At 43.5% G+C, this 14,901-nt stretch overlaps 1 protein-coding gene across 6 annotated transcripts in view; it reads left to right on the plus strand.

Annotated features, from left to right (window-relative positions):
* UNC13B (unc-13 homolog B) overlaps nucleotides 1-14,901 on the plus strand; it is a 180,744-nt gene that overhangs the window by 114,951 nt on the left and 50,892 nt on the right. The gene's annotated exons all lie outside the window — the stretch shown is intronic.

Genomic DNA, 14,901 nt, shown 5'->3' on the forward strand with positions numbered 1-14,901 from the left:
TGGACTTTAACTCCTTTGCTAGATCGCTCTTGTGAGGTCAGGAACTGATTACAATTCCTAGCATAGCTTCGAATACTTAGTAGACACTTAGCAAAGTTTTGTGGAATGATTGCTTTAAAAGTATGAAGTAGTATTACAAAGCCGTAAGTAATTGGTTGCAAAAGGAATGATTAACACATATAATAGAAAATAGTTGCCATTGGACTTTGAAGTAGGGAGCAAGCCCTTTAAGTTAGGGTGGTTGGAGAAGTCTTATCAGAGGAATTCCCAGAGGGTACTAAGTCAGCAGTTAGTAAGTATCAGGAAATGTCCAAGAAATAAAATAATATGAGGCTAGAAACATGGAAATCAAGGGATAATTTGCTTCCTGTGTGTTTACGAGCATATGTTGTTAAGGAGATCCATAGCTCCTTGCAAGTGGCAAGTTTTTCTTTCTGTAAACAATGCCGCTGAGATTTACCACCATTCCAAAACAGGCAGGTCCTAAAGTATAATCATAGTCTGTAAAATAAGACCTCTTGAAGCCAAAGGGAAAAGCTGAGTTGTAGCAAATAATCTTCCCCAATTACTTAAGGCTTCTGCTTCCCTTTGCTTTTGTCATCCTCAAGCATGCTAGGGAAATGTGTTCATATTTGGTTCATGCCTGAGGCTATTCAGACAAGTAGCCAAACGTGAGGAAGGGCATTCTAGATGAAAACCAACATCCTGGAGCATTTCTTGTGACAGGTGAGACTAAAAACTGTTGAATGGTTTCTCCCTAAAACACTCTTCTTTCTTGATTTTTGTGATACCTTTCCCTCCAAGTCTTTTACTTATTTCCAACACCATCTTTGTTTTCCATATAGCATTTCTCATCCTCTGTTTGCTCCTTAAAACCTGGTGATTCCCAGGGATTTGTTTTCCATCTCATTCTCTACTCTAGATAAATCTCATTCATGTCTTTACCCATACACTGATGAATTCCAAATTGCTATCTCTACCTCATTCCTCTTTCATGAGCTACAGAATCTAATCTGTCAAGCTGCCATGGATATTGTCACCAGAATTTTCATAGGCACCTCATGCAATATGTTCAGATTGTACTCATTGTCTTTTCTTTCTTCACCTCATCTACTGTATGTCCTTTCTCAGTACATGGCACTACCAGTTACCCAAGGGCGAAATATAACACTCCTCTCCCTCAGGGGCCTTTGCCTAATGTTGTAACCATTCCTCTACTAGGTTATGAATTCCCTAAGAGCAAGAATCATATCTTTTCATCATGACTGGTACCATACCTAGGTACTTGTTAATGAGTATTCATTTATTATTTATTAATTATTTTGGTAGAATTGTATTAGTAATTCTCAAAAGTGCTGTATTAGTTTGCTAGGGCTGCTATAACAAAGTACCACAGACTGCGTGTCTTAAACAGCAGAAATTTATCATCTCACGGTTCTGGAGGCTGGAAGCCCAAAATCAAGGTGTCAGCAGGGTTTGTTCCTTCTGAGGACTGTGAGGAAAGAATCTATTCTAGCCCTCTCAACTTGGTTTGTAGATGGTCGTCTTTTCCCTGTGTCTCTATATTGCCTTCCCGCTATGCGTGTCTTTATGTCGAAATTCCCCCTTGTTATCAGGACACCAGTCAAATAGGATTAGGGCCCACCTTGATGACCTCACTTGAACTTGATTGCCTCTGTGAAGATCTTATCTCCAAAGAAGGTCTCATTCTGAGGTACTAAGGGTTAGAAAGATGATATAGGAGCATTTGTGACAACATGGATGGATCTCGAGAGAATAATGCTAAGTGAAATAAGTCAGACAGAAAAAGCAGAGAACCCTATGATTTCACTGATATGTGGTATATAAACCAAAAAGAACAAGACAAACAAATGAGAAACAAAAACTCATAGACACAGACAATAATTTAGTGGTTACCAGAGGGTAAGGGGGTGGGGGGTGGGTGATGAGGGTAAAGGGGATCAAATATATGGTGATGGAAGGAGAACTGACTCTGGGTGGTGATCACACAATGGGATTTATAGACGATGTAATACAGAATTGTACACCTGAAATCTATGTAAATTTACTAACAATTGTCACCCCAATAAAATTAATTAAAAAAAAAAAAGGGTTAGGACTTCAGCATATAAATTTTAGGGAAACATAGTTTAACCCGTAACAGATACCAAAGTAGTTTTTACTATTTTGGTTCCAAGTCTTGTTTTCTGATAAGCACTTGTTAAGGTTTTTAGCCCCTTTGCCATACTTGTTTTTATTCTCTGCTGATACTCTAGACAGTACCATATGGAAATAGAAAGGGTGGGACGACACTTTCCGTGAGTGTAAGGAGCGTGGTTTGAGTATACTGAGAGAATGGGAAGCTGGCACCCGCTAGATATGAACAGGTAAGAAAGAACTTTTTCCTGAGCAGTGACAGAAGAATTTTAAGAAAATGAGTGACAAAAATCTATCGACATTTTAGAAATGCCCCTCTAGCAAATTGTCAAGAATGGATTGGGAGTAGGGGCTGGTGAGACGGAGGTGGTTCTGGAGGAAGGGAGACTAGGGAGGATGAATTTTTTGCAATAACTCAATTGAGAAATAATGAAGCTTAGATTTAAGGGTTGTAGAGAAGGGGACAGATTTTATAGGTAGCAAGGTAAAATAGATTTCACTTGGTGACATGTGATGGGGGACAAAGGGTTTTGCAGGGGGTTCTGTCACTGGATGGAGGATTAGAATATTGGGGTTCCAGGAATCTTGTGTCTGAGCAGAGTGCTTATCTCTGTGTGTGACTGGTATGGGTGAGCTGGAAGTCCAGAGCTCCAAGGCCAACACAAACAACAGACTTTCCCTGGCATTCTTTGATTTCCAGGCGTCTGGCTTGCTCTCCTGACTCATCTAGTCATCCCTTTCTCCCCACCATGAGTCGTTGTTACTCTGTCAGAGAACCTCACCGAAAGATGGGTCTCCCTTAGGTCTTCTTTTGCACTTTGAATATTAACTAGCTTCCTATAACTCAGTGTCTCATACCAGATATTTTTGAATTTATGGAGAATCCTGTATGCTGGCTAGGGACATAATTTTGAAAATCTTATAGAAACAGGATCCTACTCCTGTAGAGAATTTTCCAGATTTGGGTTTACCCTAAGATGTATCTCAGAACAAGCCCCAAAGAACTGAAGAAATTTTTGAGCAATATTAAGCCAGTTAGCACATAGTTTTCTTTGAGTGTAAGAGGTTCACTTCCCCATGAAATTTCACATTTTGGATTCTCATTAGAGACTCCTTAGCATATGGCCCCTTGGCTTCCTTGGGGTATAGAGACTGAGGCACGACCTATGCATTTTGTAGCTCGCACTGGGACATGTATAAGCAGATACTAGTTCAGGACCAGCGTTAGTCCTAAATCTGGAAGTGGTGACTTTTGACCAGGTTTATGTGAGAGGGCAGGAGACATGTAGACAGCTTTGATTGTGAATTTTGTCCTGGGACGGAAATGGGGCCACAGCCTTTGGAGGTACAGGCTGGAAACCTAACCGTTTAGCTGGGCAGGCCTTAGGAGTTGATCAGCTCTTTACGTTCCAATTTCTGCTAATCAGGGATGATGCTTGACCTGATTGGAGGACTGCAATTTGTCAGCAATTTGTGACTCCTTAGGCCTGCCTTGCAGCTTGTCAGGTCTGATTTGGGCTGTGTAGCAGCTATGTCTTAGCACCTCAGTGACATCGGCACATCTCTGCCAGGCTCATCGCTCCCCTAGGGTGGCATGCTCCTGAGGGAGGACCCGCGAATCATTTCCCATTGCCCATCATTCTGTGCTACATATAATTGCTGAGTAGTTTATGGAGGGCAGAATTCTACAGGGGGAAAAAAAGGTTTGAAAGCCAAAACAAACCATTTTCCTCATGAAACATATCCCAGCTGTGTGACCACATGTCAGCCTCTTCATATTGCTTCTTCGTGGTAGAAAAGGAAAAGAATCACAAGCTTACTCCTGCCTAAGTGGACTTTGGCTCCACCTCTCCTTTGCACCCTGCATATGTGATTGTCAACATTGGGAGATAAGATTGGAACCTGCTGATCCTGACCCAGTCACTGTCTGGCAGTGACACCTGAAAAGGCAGGCCAGGTTTGCAGCAGGCACATTCTTTGCTTTTGGACCAGTTGCATCTGGCCCCAGGGAGACTTAGACTGGTTTGTATGACGGGACAATTGTGATTAGTGAGCCCCTCCTCCAGTATCCCTGTGACACTCAGATGCTTTAGCTGAGAATGAATTCTGTGTGCCAGGTGGTCTTCTGACTAACCCACCCATTCGGTTCCCCTTTAGAGCTCCAGCAGCTCTGAACCTTCCCACAACTCTGCGTGAGTGTCAGTGTCTCGTGTTGAATTTCCATCTTGACTCATCTGTCTCTAGGCAAAGATCCTTGCAAAGATTTAAATTGGGAAGCAGACCTTGAGAATGTCTGTTCAGAGCATTTCACAGCTTCTGGATAAATGCCTTTTCCTTCTTAACCCAATCTGTTTTCCAGTTCTGCCCAGCTAGCTCTTGAACAGCCCAGCTTTGAGGAAGCTTCCCAACTGAGGTGGGTGCTTGTGCTGTTTGTTACCTTAAAAAGCAACCGCATCCTTTTAGCCTGCCCAGGATTCCCAAGAGCCAGATCCACCGTGACAAGGGGCTGCGGTGTTGCTTGCATGGCTCAGGAAACAGACATTACATGTTTATCCCAAAAGGCTAGTCCACTGAGGAGGTCTGAGTGTCCGTTGATCATATGAAGTCTGGTGCTCTGTGGGCCTTGTTGAATGGTGGCAGAAGGAGCCCTATTTTTTGTGTGTTTTTTTTTTCCACCAGAGCTTACACTGACTGCTGTGTACCTCTTTCCCACTTACTCTTCTTGCTTTTGCTGAAACATGAGAAGGTGGAAAGATACAAATTAATTAATGGTACTTAACGGTCAAAGCAATGACTATAACTAGAGATAGCAGATTGGTTGTGCCTCATGTCCTAAACACATCTTCTCCTGGCTGAGCCTTTGTTTGGAAACCCCAAACTGCTTAGAAGCTGGGCTGAATGTGTTTGAGTAGGTAGCTGGACAAGACAGGGTCACGTTGGCTTCCGGGATAGCATCTGGAGACATGGAGCCCCGGGTGGATGAAGCATGAAGAAGTAGGTTCTTGAGGCAGTGGCCTAGCTTTGAGGATCTTCCCCAGCCTTGAGATTTGTGGTTCTCCTCGGTCTGGGAAGCCCGGACCCAAATCTAGTAATGACAGTCTCTGCTCTGGGCTCCTTATGAGTGGCTGCAGAGTTGGAGAGGGAATTCTGACTTAATCAGCCGTCCCTATATTTCTTATTTTAAACCCTTTACCTCTTTCTCCTGGCTGAGATATGGGAAGCTCCATGATAAATTGGCTGTGACTTCCACTGAAATTTGACAGTTTTCAAGGGTTTTTTTCTTTTTTTTTTCTCTTTTCTTTATTTAGATGTGGCTATAGTTGCACCGTCAGTCCTTATCTCTTCTGTCATCCGTGCTGCTCCCTGACTGGGTTAGGAGGTATTTGCTCTGCTGTCAGTGTTGGCTGCATAATGAGGTGGATGGTTAAGGAATGGGTTGTTTAGCATCTTCTTGGAATCTAAATTTTCTTCCTCAGTTGAGGGGGAAGCAATGTTATTGGAAGAAGGCAGTAGGGAGGCAAATGTTGGCTCTGGAATCAACGCTTTCGCCTCAGGATCTTGGATAAGCCAAGGAAATAATTCTTAATTTAAAAGCTTGTTTTATCTACCATATAAAACTGCCTGTTCTGTAGTGACAGATTCTGGGGTGCCCCCTGTAGGCTGACTCCCTGATTCCTGGCTAACAGGGCCATGTTCTAGTGTGGATTGTCACGAGGAATGTTGCAGGGCAATAGAAGTAGCAAGTTTGGACATGTTGCATAAATCAAACCTGCTGTTGGCCTAAGAAAGAGGGGATCCTTTTCCTATCGCATCAGGCTCAGATGAGGTGAATAGGAATGGCTTCACTGGTTTGTTACTGGCTGATTGGAGCTCTGTATTAAGAAGAGTTCTGAGGTTCTCTGGGCTCAAACTGTTTGTCCTGTTCTATGGTTGTGGAATAGAAAGAGATCTCATATATTTCCCAATGTGGTACTTTATGCTCCAGGGCTTCAAGGGTCCCTAGCTTATGTTTGGCATCATGTTGCAATGAACAATTTGAGTACTCTTTGAAGATAAGGACATTCAATTTCCTGATGAGTGCTAACTAGAATTGTTGAATTGTTAGTAATTAGGGCCATACGAGAGCCACTAGACTAGCACATCTCCAGGGAGACAGAGATGCCACTGGCAAAGAAGGACTGGGAAATTAGGGGTCATGATACCAGGCATTGAACCTTAGACGGGTTTTGGTCAGTGTGATATCACTTTAGGTTGCTTAGTTCCTAATTCTGGATTCCAAAACAACCTGTGGTCCTGACTTCTGCAGTAGAGGGTCCATGTCCCACCCAGCTTCCCCTCCTTCTCTCTAATGACTGCCTGGGCATAGCCTAAAGGAGTTCTTGTTTTCCAGTTCTCTTGCTGTGGCTGTTTCGGAAGAACTGGACTAGGTGTCCTCTGAGAACATGGGGCTATTTGATGATAACGGCACTTGGGCACTACCTGTTCTCCAGCTTCACCAAATACAGACAGATTATATACATACAAAAACAAACAAACAAAATTAACAAACCAACCAAACAAACGAAACCCCTAGAGCTTATCTCAGTAGAAGGGAAGACTCCTTTTGTACTGTGTTCCAGCAGTTTTTTGCTGTGTTCTGTCTTCCCGCTGAGACTGGGAGCTCCTCAAAGTATTGGGCTCCTCCTTATGTCTCTTTCTATCCTCCAGCTCAGACATGAGAGAGGTGAATAGGCAGGGGAGAAGAAAGGAGGGAGGGGAGAAAAATGAGGGGAAGAAATGGGGGAGGGGAGAGAGTAAGATCTATATTTAGCGGGAGGGAGAGACACTCAGCAAGGGTGTGTGAGTGAGCTTGCTGGCGAGGTTTCTGTGTGCGTGAGTGTGCTGGGGAAGGGGGTGTGTGCCCCAGGAACGTGTGAGGAGGGCTGCTGCCCTATGGGAGGTTGCATGCAGGAAGCAGCTGGAGAGGAGGAGGAGCAGCAGCAGGAGCAGTAGCTGCCCTGCTTTCTCTCTCAGTCTCAAAGCCCAGAATCGACTGAGTTAGAATTCCACATCCAGTTGAAGTTTGGCTGCTATTGCCTTCAGCAGGATGGTCGTCAGAATCTCCCTCAGCAGAGAGGTGTGGACCAGATTGGATTCCTAGATTTGTAGCCAGCGAGACTCCTGCCCAGCCTTGCACTGAGGGGATTTCTCTGCTGGGCATTGTTCTCTCATCAACTTTGCACTGTGGAGCCAGCCAGCTGGATACAACTGAGAATAGCTCCTTGGCTCTGTTTGTCGGTTGGGCAAGCAGCCGTGCTGTGGCTTAGAAAGTTCATCTTGTGGCTTCTCTGTCAAACCAAGGAGTGCTTCTGAATGGATTTCCTCTTAAAGACAGCACTTGCATTCTAAAACTTGAGCATTTGTGGTTTTAATGCATTTTTTTTTCTTTTCATTTTCTTAACTCTTATTTTGGTTGCAGCAGCAAGGTAAGTGGTATCGAGTGTATGACTGACTCGGAATGACAAGCAGGGACAAAAGCAAAGCATTTGTGGGTGGAATATGGAACAGCTACATTAATTACATAACTGCTTGAGCCAACTTGCTGGTGGGGTCATTATAATGAGTAAAAAATGGCATACTCAGCACTGAGGATAGAATCTTCACGTGCACATGTTTCTATGCTAATAATCTGACCATCTATTCTTCCCTGGTATTCTCTTGTATGTAGATAAATAACCCACTCACCCCTCTGGATGTCTGCATACTTGTATACAAATAATCTGTTTCTCCCTCTTGATATGTCCATATGTTTATAGATAACATATCCATTCCTATCTGTGTATACATACATATAAACAACTCATTCATTCATCTTACATGAATATGCACAAGCCATGTCTCCCTCCATGTGCATACATATGTAGATATCTGTCCCTTTATCTCCTGCATGTTTTCATGTACTCAGGGAACTTTCCTCCTCTTGTATAGGCCTGTGTATTTTCAGACACCTTTCCATTTCCTGTGTTTGTGTGTCTACTGCCCTCCCGTCTGATGTGAGTATTAATTCTTCCCTCTCGTGTGTGCATATGCCATATAAACAGAAAAGTCATCTTGAGTTTTCTCAGTCTTGAGTGTGTGCACACATTTCTGTCATGTATGTATGGTAAAAAGAGCACTAACTTTATCGACTGATGACCCCCTTTTAAATCCTAACTCTACTCAGTGATGTTGCTCAAATCATTTAGTTTCTCTCAGCTTCATTTTTCTCATTTATGAAATCAGAATAATAATCCTTCTCTCCTACCTCACAGGGTTGTTGTGATGATAAAATAGGAATCAAGTAAACTGTAAAATTGTAAACAAATACAATTTCACTATTGTTACATGACCCTCTAGTATGAGTTGTATAGGATAGCATACCTTTGACCCAGCTGCATTGAGAGTATGCTCTTGTCTGTGAGAGGTCTCTAAGTCTTCCCTGCAAAGGGGTAGCTTCTGTTGAAGTAACTTAGTTTATCCTGTGGTTTTGCCCAGAGTATTGGAAAGAAGCTACATAGAGCCACCGAGAATCTAGAAAGGGTCAGGTTGAGAGCGAGAACAGGTCTCATCCTCTACAGGTTGGGGTCTTAATACTTTGTTCTTTGTAGCCTTAAAAAGAATTGAACCTTTCACAAAATGGAAATAAGCTGCTTCCAGCTAGGATCAAAATGAACAGGGGAAAGGATGAGTGAAAGAATAGAGCGTTCTGTTGCCCCTGAGATGACAGCCTACTCCTTGCAGCGAGCATCTGCTGCCAGGTTTTGAAGGCTCTCTAGAATATCCCCTGCCCCAACATTCTAGACCTGCACTGTCCAATATGGTAGCCACTGGCCACATGTGGTTGTTGAGTATTTGCGGGGTGGCTAGTCTACATTGTGCTGTAAATGTAAGATGCAGACCAGAGTTCAAGGACTCAGTATGAAAAAAGGAATGCAAAAATATGATTAATAATTTTTTATATTGATTACATGTTGAAATTGATATTAATATTTTGGGTGAGTTATATATTAAAATAAATTTTACCTGTTTCTCTTTACTTTTTTATTTGGGTACTGGAAATTTTAAAATTATATATGTGCCTCATATTATATTTCTGTTGGACAGTGCTGCTCTAGACCCATCATTAGCACAAGGATCAGGGTATCTCTTCCAGCTGGAAGGGCAAGTGGAGACCCCATGACAGCAACCCTGGGGATGACAGGAACCATAGTAGCCCCCTCTTCCTACCAGTCTCCTATACTGGAGAGAACCAGCTAATTACCAGCCTCTAGCAAAGGCTGGTCCCACCACTACCCTCTTTATTTGTCTTGAGTGAATCCCCAGAAAATTTTAAGTATATTTGGGGAGAAGTTTCCAGCTTAGTTTTACAATGAAAGAGGGTTGTAAGCCATCAGTCTAGAAGGAATCTGAGACCTTAAAGACAGCATGCCATTATGGAAACACAAATGGACTAGAAATCAGGAGGTTTGGATTCTAATTCAGCCCTGCCATTACTCGTTTATTCTTCCCATGGCACCAAGTTCTCACTGTATGCCATGCTGTATGCTTGGCATAGTAATGCTCTGTGCTAGAAGAATTTACAAAGAAAGCACAGCTTCCAATATAATGGCATTCACTCCCACTGAGGGTCCTCAAGCAGAAACCTTCTATTTAGGGGTCTGCCAAAGTAAAACAAATTAGCAACACGGGTGTCATTTCAGGTCGAGGTTTATAAAATTGGGTGATAGGGCTTTCGAGAAGCTAGAGTAGCTGCACCACCTAAAGAGTTGCAAATTTAAAATTTAGAAAAACATAGAATAACATTATGATACCCTACTTCATAGGCTCGATCACAACATAGTATGAGATTCCAGGGCTCTTCTAAAAGACTCTTCTAAAGGACTCCTGTCTCATTTTCTGCTTTGTTTTCTGGTTCCTTTTATTCAGTGGCAGGATTTTCTTTGTTTGTTTGTTTGTTTTGCCATATGTGTCAGGCACTGTTCTAGGTGCTGAGGATACAGCAATGAACAAAACAGAGTCTCTACTCACATTCTAGGATACAGATAATAAACAAGCAAACAAATATATGATCAATCAGGTGGTAGTAAGTTCTATTAAGAAACTACAGCAACGTAAGGGGTAGAGAATATGGGTATTTTGGGGGGTGAGGGGGGAGTGTTCAGGGCCTAGATTCTTGCTCACATGCCTTCTTCAGTCTACTCACAAGAGCCATGAGGTAATAAGGGGAAAAAGGCGTGATGAGTACTTAAGAAAAAATTATTCTGACCCATGTTAAAGACAGTAAGACAGACTTTATTCAGGGGGACTACTACATCATAATAGGGGAGCGAGATTGAGGCCAACTCTGAATACAAGGAAAAGTGGACATTTATAACCAAGGAGCAGGGGTGAGGGTCAGTGGATGGAAAATTACTACGAGGAAACAGCACGGATAAGGGGGAGTCTGGCTGAACTGATTTGACAGGATTTTTGCTGGAGGCTGGCCAGGTTGAGGGATAAGGAATTTGGTCAGATATCAAAGATGAGGAATTTTCAGTAAACTGAGCCAGCAAGATTCTTGCTAAAATGGGACTAAACAGAGCCTAAGGTTAGGGGCCTAGTCAAAAAGAGGAGTCAGAGGAATCTGACTCAAGTTTGTTCAAAAGACAGAGTCGTCTTTGTCATGAGTGTCAGATTCTGAGTATGTGTACATTTGTTTATGGTCTGTTATACTCTGTGGTGTAATAAACCTCGGTACTGCTGAAAGGGAGCCCTGAGCAGGGCGCAGACTCGCAGCTCTCCTGACTGGCATTCGTCTTCATTCTGAAATCTTCACATACCACTCCTGCATCCTCTCTCTTGCTACTGTGCATTACTCACGGTTCTGTCTCCCCTCTTGGATATGATGCCTAGGGCTTTCTTTCCTTTACACTGTCCAGCTTTTGGCCTATAAATGGGATTCCTCCTACCACTGGTGAGGTGGGGTGGCGAGTCCTAGGAACTGCAGTCCTGGGACCTTGCTCCACATTCGATCTAGGGCATTCTTTACTCCCTTTGGCTGGTCTTACGCTTCAGACCTTGTGACCCTGATATTTTTCTCTAAGATTCTTTGTAAGCATTGAATCTTTCCCGAAGATTAACATCCTAAGAATACCTGTACCTGCTGTGACCCTAGAAATCCGTTCCTCCCACCATATTAGCCATACAACATAATTGGTAAATGGCCCAGGAATGACCTTACCCTAGGGAGGAAGAGGGCTCAGAGCTCTTGGCTTTCTGCCTTCTGGGCTTGTTTCACACTAAGTGAGAGGCTTCTTGATATGTGTACATAGAGTCCTAGCCTGTTCCCAGAAGTCCCTCAGTTTCCTCCAAGTTCAGATTTGGGTCAGAAGCAATTTTATAAGGAATACTCACATTACTAATTACATTTGTTTGATACATCGGAGAGAGAGTAAAGAATTAGCCATTTCAGAAAAGTGAGGAGTTTTTCCCTCTTGACTTCTGGAAGGCTGTTGCTGATACGGTGTGATTGGGGTTTAGTCCCTGCCATAGTTGTCAGCTTTCCATCATTGAGGTTTTACTCCTTTCGATTAATTCATTTTGTTTTGATTTGTTCCCTTTTTAAACACAGATATCCCTTGAAAGGGCTGCTTCATTTTTCCTAGTCTTAAGCATTCCTTAGGAAAAGATCAAAGAAAGGTATGGTCATTTTTGAGAATGTATGTATGAAATTTAGAGAGTTGCCTAGAGTGGATAGGCTAACAGGATACGGCAGGGTGACAGCTCTGGGAACCTTGAAGAAACCAGAGGGCCAGGTTTGAGCTGGGTGGACCCCAAGGCCTCCTTATCCGGTCAGCTCACATATTACTTCTCCATGGCCCACCCTGTCATAGTTTTGCTGAGCCTCTCACTGCCTTCCCATTCCCCACCCCTAGAATTAAATACTGGCTTTCTATTACTTCTGTTATAACTTTTATCACTTTATTTTGTGTTTGTCTATATGCCTATCTCCCTCTCCAAACTTTAATATATTAGAGAACAGGAACTGTGTCTTATATCCCTGGCACAAGTTTAGTGCCTGGCATATCGATTGAATTGATTTAGATATCAAATTGGCCTTCTCACACTTTGGCCCCTGTTATTTCATTCCTGTGAGAATGGTTAGTACAGAGGCTGGGGAAGAAGAAGGTGGACTTGAATTGAGCCGCCTCTCTCTGAGAGTTGCCCTTTCAGCCCATTCTGGCTTCTGGTATCCAGCTGGGTTCTGAGCAAAGTGAGTGGTTGATCTTCTGGGCATCCCATTGAGCTCTGTCCCCTGATTTAAAATGTAAATATCTGGATGACTGAGTGGGTTTGGTGCCTTTGGGGAACCCACATCCCCAGGAGGTGTTCTTAATTTCAGAGTTCATCCAGGGGCATTGACTGCCAATTTAGAAGAAGGTTTGGAGGGTTTTGTTTGTTTGTTTAAAGTGGAAGCTAGGTTCTTTGTTTGGGGCCAGGAGAAGTTGGAAATGACAGCTCTCGTTGGAAATTTCCTGTTTGTACGTAACGTAGGAAGCCAGGCAGCTTTGCCTCCAGTCCTTCAGGAAACCATAGGAAAGGACTCTGAACACATGGCTGTGCCATTCGCCCCCTATGTGGCTGGCCAGCAGATATTGTAGTCACTGCACTCTCGGAGGGGTCACCTGGCAAGATATCCAGGAAGTTAAGCCAAGAATATCTGGAGCATTGATCTGAGGGGCAGAAGCAGATAGGCCTGAAGTTAACCTGGCCTGCACTGCAGCAACAGCAGGAGAGTCAGTTTCATTTTTGTTCCTGAGAAAATGCCTCATCTGGACCAAAGTGGGGCTGACCTTGGAAATGTGTTCTGGGCTTCACCAGCACTAGAAAGGAAAAGCTTGCCTCCTACAGCTGTTTCCTCCTTCCTTATACTGTCAGGGTTCCTGAGGAAGGATGGCAAGCCTCTTTTCACCTAAATAAAATATTGGGGACTAAATGTTTTGCTTCTCCCTTTTCTTACTTAAAAAAAACATGTCACACAACTTCTAGAGGAGAGTAAGACTAACAGAATGTTGCTCTAGTGGTGGGATTCCTGGCACTGCTGTAGACCATTAGGAGAGAATGGGAGAGGTAGGGGTCTGGGGCTGGGATATAAGTCAATGGTTCACTCAAATCATAGCATTTGGCGGTTGCATATTTGGCTTAGATATTAGTTTCCCTGCTTTTTTGTCTCAGGGACTTGCCGTACAAGTAATAACAGCATTGCAGTGCTTTACAGTTCACTAATTACCAGTCTCACATTTCAGCTTTATAATATTCCTACTTTCCCGCTTTACAGATGAGGAAACTAAAGCACAGAGGTCAAGTGTTTAATTCAAGGTCACTGGTGAAGCAAGACCCAAACTTAAGTCTCTTAGTCAGCGCTGCCCATGGCTTCATGTGGTCGTGCAGAGAGGTTCAGTAGTAATCTTTCCCTTGAGACAAACTTGAAAGGCTCATTGTCAACTCCAGCCCTTCTAGGGCCAAAGACACTGTTCATAGCTAATACCAGGTGCCAATACCTTGTACAGTTGGGGAGGAGAGAAAGGGATGGCTTTGGAAATGTAGATTTTGTACTTGTGGGAGGAGAAGAAGGAAGAATGCGATGAGTCAGTCCTAGAATTCTAGAATTGGGGGCTCTACTGTCTTGGCAGCTGGGCACTAAGCCCAAGACCCAGGATTCTGGTTGTGCACATGGAGCATTCTCATTCTCTCTCTCTCTCTCTCTCACATACACACACACACACACACACTGGAGTGAGCTGGCCAAATTAGGGGTATGGCTTATTCTGGCCCCTTGAGACATTGAGTAAAGCAATAATTGGGCCTCTCCAGTGCCTCACAGGATACGTAGAGTTCTGAGATGAGGAATTTCTAGATGAAGTAGAGTTTTCAGATGAACTAGAAAGAAGGGAAGAAATAAAATGGGAATTAATCTAGTTTCTGTCTCTTGGTTCTTGGCCTACTTATTTCCAGTAAAAGGGATCGGCTTCATCTTTCTCTCTAGTCTTATGACTCATCCTTTTGATTCTTCCTAGTCTGGGGAAACAGTGCTTTTAACTTTCAGGCCCACAGACCATTGATGGTGGCCTTTCCTGAAAATTAATAGCCATGGGAGCTGTCAGCTTGTGTTCTTCATACGCAGTTTCCCTCTTTTAGAGTTATCTTGAGTACTGGGGAAAGAAAAGGAAGCAGGGGTTTAGAAGATTTAGAAATCGAGATCAAATCCATAATAAATCTATAAAATGGGGAAACCATCTCTGGTTGAAGAACATGAAGGGTAGCATGTCTCCCACCAGCCCATTTTACCCCAACTAGGGTGGCCCAGCAGAGCCAGAAAATATCGGCAGTCCCATGCATTCCTGGTCTCTCTGCTTTCCCCTTTGTACTTTCCACTCTGCTCCTTGCCTGCACTCTGCACATTCCCAGTGAAAAAGGAATGGATGCCCACCCCACATAAGGTAGTAGTCATCCCCGCCTCTGTAGTATAGCTGCCCGTAGCTTAGGGTGTAGGGGCAAGACTGGTGGCAGGTCTTTACCTTTTTGGAGAACAGCAAAGCACCCTGTAGCCCTCTGTGATCTAACCAACTCCCCACCTGTCCCATGCATTGTTCTCTCCAGGCCAGTCAGAGACCTAGAGCAATCTTTTGTTACTCTAGGAATGGATAGTGTTGGAAAATCACTTCCCCTGATACCCTGAGGAGGCGT

This window comes from Rhinolophus hipposideros (assembly GCF_964194185.1).
Source record: "Rhinolophus hipposideros genome assembly, chromosome: 11".
Taxonomy (NCBI): domain Eukaryota; kingdom Metazoa; phylum Chordata; class Mammalia; order Chiroptera; family Rhinolophidae; genus Rhinolophus; species Rhinolophus hipposideros.